At 47.1% G+C, this 7,714-nt stretch overlaps 1 protein-coding gene across 3 annotated transcripts in view; it reads right to left on the bottom strand.

Moving 5' to 3' along the window:
* The window catches only part of CUNH11orf24 (chromosome unknown C11orf24 homolog), a 22,823-nt gene extending 18,555 nt beyond the window's left edge, over positions 1-4,268 (bottom strand). For 2 of the 3 annotated variants that reach the window (XM_057371492.1, XM_057371494.1), the window contains exons 1-2: positions 4,106-4,268; positions 3,187-3,309 (exon numbers count right to left, since the gene is read on the bottom strand). The gene's annotated coding sequence lies outside the window, so the exon portion shown is untranslated. Of the gene's footprint in view, positions 1-3,186; positions 3,310-3,889; positions 3,974-4,105 lie in introns of those variants that run through there. The other variant, XM_057371493.1, reaches the window with a different exon arrangement.
* Positions 4,269-7,714: the final 3,446 nt, after the last annotated feature.

Genomic DNA, 7,714 nt, shown 5'->3' with positions numbered 1-7,714 from the left:
AAAAAAAAAAAAAAAAAAAAAAGATATAGAAGAAGACTCAGCAAAAGAACATGTTTAATCCTATTAAAATTAATGAGATTTCATCCTGGTTTCCACACACTAGTTGTAGTAGGAGTTTAACTTAAGTGGATTTAAAACCAGATTTAGTTAAAGTGCTGCAAAGTCTCCCCAAGCCAAACACAAACATAAATCCAACATAAACATACATGTAAAATTCAACACAAATTTTATCAGCCGTTCTCCTTCACCCTTTTTTTTCTTAAACTAATCTGAAACAAAGGACACCATGAGAAATATATGCTCACGTGTTTTGCTGGACTATTGTRTAAGTAGTTCTCCAGGCTTGGCACCAAGTCAGAGGCAGGTGGAGCCAGGAAAGGCAATCCCAATGCCCTCCTGGACAGTCATTGTTAGTAGAAGCAGTGGAGGGGACTTGTTCAATGTTAATAAAAAGRCTTTTTGTACAGACACCACCTCCCCCTCCCTCTCTGCGTACTTAGGGAATAACAGAGGCAGCTATGGGGGCTTGGACACCCCATAGCCACATCTGCAGAACACAATTTARTTGCCCTTTAGGGGACACAGCCCAACTGAGACTTCCCAAGCAAAGTTGCCAGGAATTGTGGCAAAGGCACAGAGCAAATCCACATCACTACAACCTGCACTGCCAGCACAGGCCAAACTTTCTGCATGAATGGAGGGCCAGCTGGTTCCTCAAGCAGGTGCAAGATGTACAAACGRACTTTGGGTCCTGTCACCCATGGCAGGGTGCAAATAAACAAGTACCCATCTCCCTGGCTCTCTGCTTTCTGTTCCTTTCTTCATACCMCGTTGTCCTGTCAGAAAAAAACAACCAAACAAGCACCCAGTGTGCTTTCCAAATGGCTGACAAGTTATCACATGAAACGGGAGGAAAAGACGTGATGGAGAATCCAGACCCGCACACGGTCATTTCAGATATCTCACAACCTGCAAAGGATGTTTAAAGACCAGCCTTCCTACCATGGCGATGCCACCACTGGGGAAAGGGTTTCAGTGCCATCCTGTTTGACAGCACAGCACCACCTCGGTGCCAGTGCAGCAGCACATCCACCTCCCAGCACTAAAACCCAAGACCTGAGCCTTGGAGGTCACACCCAGAACAGCAAAGGAAAACAAAGCCAGCAAAGGAAATGGAAGACTGTCAGATATTTTGGCACCTATGGGAACAGACATTCAAAATTGCCCTGAGGAAACCTTGTTCCAATGAAAACACAAGAACAGCAAAGCACAGCCCTCAGCTAAATGCAGGGTTTTCTCCTACAGAATCAAAGCAATGAGCAATCCAGACAGCAAAACAGCAAGCAGCCAAGTGCTACTTTACACACCAGCAAGACAATCAAGTGGTTCCATGGAGCATTAAAGCCCACTTCTGCAGTTCCTACCACTTGCTTTCATTAGATAAGTTGTTCACAGGCACATGCAGAAATTCCTTCAAGAATCAGGTCCCCATACCATGGTGTCCTTTCCTGACTGAATGCTGGACCACAAGAACCCTGGGCACCTCACCTGCATGGGTACTCTGTTGGGATGCCAGCAGTCAAAAGCTGGAGGAGCTGTGAACCCAAAATGCCCAACCAGGTCCTGCCTGCACTGATTTTCAGCATTGTCATTGTCTCTGCAGTGCCAGAAGCATCCTCAGATCCCAGCTGCCAATTCACAACACCTTCACTAACTCCTCCCAGTCTAAGCTGTAGGAAGGGAACAGAAAATGACTGAAGGAATGAACACATCAAATGCTTGCTACCATCAAGCAAGAAAAGGTTCAATCACAGTTGATTTCACAGGACTTCTTGGCTTCGCTGTCAACAAAGCCTTTGGGAGCCCCTTCCACACCCAGCCAGGCTGGGKATCATTGATATGTGGGGTAGGACACCTGCAGAACAGGCTGGAAGCTGGGAAGGGAACCAGCCTTGCTGAGCCAGAACACACAGTGTCAGATGACATCCAGCAACAGAACACACAGCAGAGATATTACCCTCCCAGTCCTTTAATGGGCAGGAGGAAAAAAGGTTACAAAGATCATCTTGTCTGGCTGCTGGCTCAGCACAACCCATGGAGTTTCATCCAACAGTTGCTGTGTTGGACGGGGCAGGATGAGTATCTCATGTACCTCACAAATGAACTTTGAACTAGCTGTGTACATAGGTACAAACACCTCCTTCAGAAAAGCATCCCATCCCAATGGAAACACTTAAAATGGCCAGCTGGTGTGGATTTTCATCACTCTGCAGGGGAGCTGTGGCAATGCACAGCAGCTAAGGAACTACATGCAAGCCCTGGCAAACTGACTGCTTTTTCCTCCAGCTTTCCCATGCACAAAAGAACATCTCCATTCCTTAATGTCCCTGCAACCTTTTTCCTTGAAAACTTAGTAACATACAAGTGAAAAGTCTTCTAGTACATTTCCTGTAATCCAGGGTATGCATCCAGACATTTTAAATACTTCACCGGGTCTTCAGCATTGAAGTTTTTCATCACCAAAGAGTGAAATTTTGCTTGCAAATTACTCCCATGGCCTTCAAAAAGCCTGTGCCAGGAGACTCCCCTTAGAAGGCAGAGGCTTCAGTTTGTATGGATGTGCCAATAAGAATTTCAATAACAGATAACCAGATGCAAAGCCTGTTTCTGGCAGGTGTTTAGAAATCCAACAGTGAATTTGCAATTAAAACAAAAAATAAAGATGTCCTCACCAACATATTAAGAGGCATGTAGAGTGGAATTTCTCCCAGAAAAGGACTAAAACAATAAATGCTTTATATCTACATAAAAGCTAGAGCCAGGCAGCAAACATGCACAGCACATGCACAAATCTGCTACAGACATGAAAGCTAATAGGTTCCTTCTAAACTATCCATTGCCACATAATGGACTGCATTAAGATACATAGTAGTGGTTGATTATGGTAGATAGATTAGATTGATACAAACATACCTGTACTTTTGAGACAGAAACACTGCACCACCCTGCATCTTACAGCCTAATTTTCAAAGCTACGGCTCAATCACAAACCCTCTGAGGACTAAAGGGCACCAAATGCTCATTATCAGCAAATTTACATTGCTCATTAGGACTGCATTGCAATTTAGCTTAAGGTGGGGAGGATTTCTTGGGTTTGTCCCTCCAGCAAACAGTCAGCTAACTCACTTTATCAGGAAACAGCAGTGGTGTTGCATGACCAAGTCTGGCAGGGATTCAGTCAGCTAACATGYAGGACAGCAAGGCACATTACTTGACACGATCCTCTGACAGGAGCTTTCTTTGCCAATCCTAGAAAACAAAGTTGAGGAGACAGAGGGGAAAGTTAAAGGATTTGCTGAATCCACCAGAAGAAGATTCACTGCAATAAGATATCCCCACAAAATGCTGTATTTGAGAGCTTGGTCAAAGAGCAGTGTTTATTCTTCCTGCCATTTCCTGGACTCCAGCTGACACCTTGCTAACACTGCCCAGGGTACAGTTAAACCTTCTGAAGACCTTTACTTAAGGCAGGATAAATTGAAAAACATTTCAGTGCGATACCACAGGATGCCGCTTACCAGCGTAACCTCAACTGCACACACTCAATATTACTTACTGGGACACACGATATATTTACATATGAATGATGCCGTGCGCAAGGGTGGCCACTCCTACAGACCGCGGATCTTTGAGGTGGTCCATAAGGCCTAAATATGTTACACTCCGGCCGTGAGTTACTTGCTGAGTCAATCACCTCTTCCCCGCAATGAGACCCAGTTCTCCTCGCTCCCGCCTCCCCACCAACAAAACCATCTCCAAGCGTTCACAGACCGCAGGGGAGCAGAGCAACCGCTCCCTCCACCGCTACGGGGAGGGGGCTGCAACTTACTGCAAAATTTATTCGCAACTCGTGCCGCAAATGGACTCGCAACTCATGCGGCAGTTCGGAGGAACGGCTGCCGAGCCGCTGAAGCCCCACGCGGGCCGCGGCTCCTCGCCCGCCGACCCCGCACGGGCCCCGCGCCCCCACAGACCCCCGGCACCGCGCCCGTCCCGCCCGCGCTCCCTCAGGCCCAGAGCGAGTCACCGCCCGCCCGCGACTCACGGTGTGGCGGAGCCCGGCGGAGAGCGCGGCCCCGGGGCGGGAGAGGCGCTCGGGCGGGGCTGGCGCGGCCCCGCGGGCAGGGAAAGCAGGGAACGGCAGGGAAGAGCCCCGGGAACAGAAGGTACGGAGCTCCGGCGCCCCGCGGCCCCGCCACATGCCACGGCCAAGCCCCGCCCCGCCGCGCCCCCCCGCTCGCCATTGGCCCGCCGCCGCCAGGCCCCGCCCCTCCCGCCGGGCCCCGCCCCCGCCGCGCGCCCCGGAAAGGCCCCGGGATGGCGCCGGGGGCACAGGGCGGGCGCTGCCGCGGAAGTGACGGGAACCGCGGCCCCCGGACCGGCACGGGGTGCTGGGTGTGAATTACCCGCGGCTTGAGACCGGTGGGGTGTGTTTAGAGCCCTGACTAGGGTGCTGCCGTGAGAATTTGTGCTGACGCGAGGCATTTTGCCTTTTCTCCTGGGATTTCCGTACCGGGAATTCCGGCGTCACCGGCTGCGGGTCGTGRCACAGCAGGGGAGCGGCTTTAGCAAAGCTCCCGTTGATGCCAGCCCGTTTGGCACGTGTTTTCCGACTCCGGGCTGGACGCGGCTCCGAGCAGCCTCRTCTCATGGGAGGTGTCCCTCCAGCGGGGCTGGAACTGGATGAGCTTTAAAGRTCCTTCCAACCCAAACCAGTCATAATGACCACCCAGCAGGAAAAAAAAATAGTTAAATGTACTGGTTGACAGCATCTCGCCACCCTGGAGTATGAAAAACATGCATTCCATCATAATCCGGACATAACTCTTCTCATATAACCCCTACACAGTGCTAGTCTGCTTTATTGCGAGTCCATGGGCCACAGCATTGTTTAAACAGAGAATGGTGCTGAAATAAATACTAAATCAAATACCACTAATCAGCTCTTTGACGATTGTTTTGCTGGTTTTAGTGCTGCTGTCTATGGCAAAAGTTTGCACATCAGCAGCCCCCAGGTGCTTGGGGCAAACCCTAGCAAGCAATGGAGCTTTGAATCTTTTATGTACCATGTACTGCTCACGTAAATACAGACACATACAGGATATCAATGTCTGAGCTGCACTCTGAAGCATGGAACTGGCTCCTTGAAATGTGCAGAACTTCCAAGAAACTACGGGTGCCCATTTCAGAGCAAGCACCTTGTCTCCTGAATTCAGCTCCTTTAGGTTATTTCCAGATTGCCCAAAGAAGAGAGACAAAAACACTGGAAGAAATGATTTGCTGTGGGGGTGGTGAGGCACTGGATCAGTTCTCCCAGATAAGCTGTGGATGCCCCATCTCTGGAGGTGTTCAAGGCCAGGCAGGATGGAGCCCTGGTCTAGTGGAAGGTGTCCCTGTCCGTGGCAGGGGCATTGGAACTGGATGATCTTTAAGATCCTTTCCAACTGAAACCATTCTGTGATGCTGTGAAAAAAGAGTCATAAAAAAAAAGGGGCAGAAACCAGCCTTGTGCAAACACAGACAGAGTACAGTACATTGTACCATTAAAGAGGTGAGGAAGGAATCCTTGTTGTCTAAACCATCTGTGGATTTCTCTGCTACTGCTAATATGGCCGTAGATGAAAGTGATGCCAAAATCATTCACACATCCCAATGTAATTTTAGAACACAAAAATTCGCTTTTTAAAATGAGCAGTGAGGAGGAGGAGGCGGAGGAGCTGAAAACCCTGGTCCATCATTTCATTAAAAACAGACAACATGCAAAGCTGGCCAGCATTCTACATTATTACTCCATTTAAAGCATGTCAGTCTGTATACAAATTGTATAGATATATCATTCCATCATTGTGTAGGATACCAGCATTTACTGAAACATTCCCTCTCCTCCTTTCCAGAGGAGCAGGAAGGGAGAAGAAAGCTCTGCAATGTAAGAGAATTAGAAGAGACAGTTGAAGGGGGGAGGGGGACTGTCTACTGTGGACCAAATTATCTGGCAGGACCAAGCACAATGGTGAGGGAAATATTGTGAAGCTGTTGAGGGTGTGTGGCCTCTAGGGTTGGTATAGTGGAAAACAGCCACATTTCTGAGAAAAACAATCCCAGGAGAGGAAAAAAAYGTGCCACAGAGAAGTCCAGATGTGCAATGGGAAATTGGCACTGAAAAAAAAGCTTTGATTGTGCAAAGAGAATGGGATGTCGTGAATGTGCCCTCACTCACCTGTCTCCCTGTGATGCATGCAGAAAGTCAGTGGGGTTATTTTGTTTGAACACCCAGAGGGCACAATCTTGGAATATTTAGAGATCTTTGCAAATTTACATGGCTCATGTGAAAAGCTGGAGTGCTAAGACATGCTTGCAATAGCAGGTTTTCATCGAATATAAATGAGCTTTCAGTTGGTTTGCATTTATTCCAGATTGTCAGGAGAGTAGAGATTATGGGATATAACAAAATGCTGTCAAAGGGGTTTGGGCTTGWGGTGCAGGAAAGGAGATTTTAGGATATTAGTTTAAACACAAATGGCTCCAGTATAGTCAAGCTATGTCCCATATATTAACCCATTCAGGGACTTTGCACTGGCTGAGCTGGAGAACAAAAGGCAGGCCTGTGTTTAAGAAATAACACATTTTTGTTTTAAGAACAGATGGTMATTTGAATGGGGAATATTTGCTTTCCTGTACTATTCAAATAGATGTAGCCAGCTGGTGGAAATTAAAGAATAGTGATGCATCTCCAATTATGTCTAAGAAAATGTGGTACTACATTAAAACATGTGAAAGGTTGAAACTCCCTGCCCTGTGTTGTAATGGCCCRTTTTGTCCAGTGCCAAGAGAGGTTCCCAGCCTGCCTGGGAAAGTTGTTCCCCCAGGGAAGCATCATCTTTCCAGCTCTGTGGGTGGTACACATAAGCTGCTATAACAGAGTTTTAACTTGGTGAAGTTGAACTCTGGTGCAAGTCCAGTCTTAATTAAGCCAACAACATATTTAGCCTGCTATTATTTTTTCTGATAACCATCTTCTCATGGAGGACATGCCTGTGCCAACACTCAGACTGCGATTAGGGAAGAATCTGGCTAGAACTGTTGACAATATGTTTGCACAGTACTAAATACCATTTAATATGATCTGTAAATATTTACACTTGGAGGAAGAGATTTGCTCTTTGCATAGTTTGCATGCTGGCATCTGCTAGACTGAATAAATTACTAATAAAAATCACATTGGGAAAAAAAAAAAGCTTCCATGATGATTCTTTGGAGCTTTTTATTTTTAAAGACAGTGGTGTGATAAGGAAATACATACTCTGGGAATTACATTCTCTGCAMAATATCAATGCTGGAATAGGCACTATTGCTCTTTGCAACTGAGGCAGCACAGACTCCAGGTTTTCCTAGGCTGAGGAACACAAGGGACATTTTAGTTGGGGAAAGAGAGTCCTTGTTCTCCAGCAGCCAACTGTACAATGGCTTGCTTTGGTATGACAGTCTTGAAGAGATTTGGATTTCTTTTTGTTCCTGCATTGTTCCCAGCCCTGAATTCAGTCCCACCAAACCATGAGTCTGGCCCACTTTTGTAATTTTTGAATCTTTTCAGAGCATTCTAACTTCCTCAAGCAAAATACCGCATGCAAATCTTGACTATCATTTTAAATTGACT

This window comes from Malurus melanocephalus, unplaced genomic scaffold (assembly GCF_030028575.1).
Source record: "Malurus melanocephalus ecotype Western Australia unplaced genomic scaffold, MMel_1.1 scaffold_147, whole genome shotgun sequence".
NCBI classification, from domain to species: domain Eukaryota; kingdom Metazoa; phylum Chordata; class Aves; order Passeriformes; family Maluridae; genus Malurus; species Malurus melanocephalus.
The sequence above is the reverse complement of the archived record's forward strand: the minus strand, read 5'-3'. Positions and strand labels throughout refer to the sequence as shown.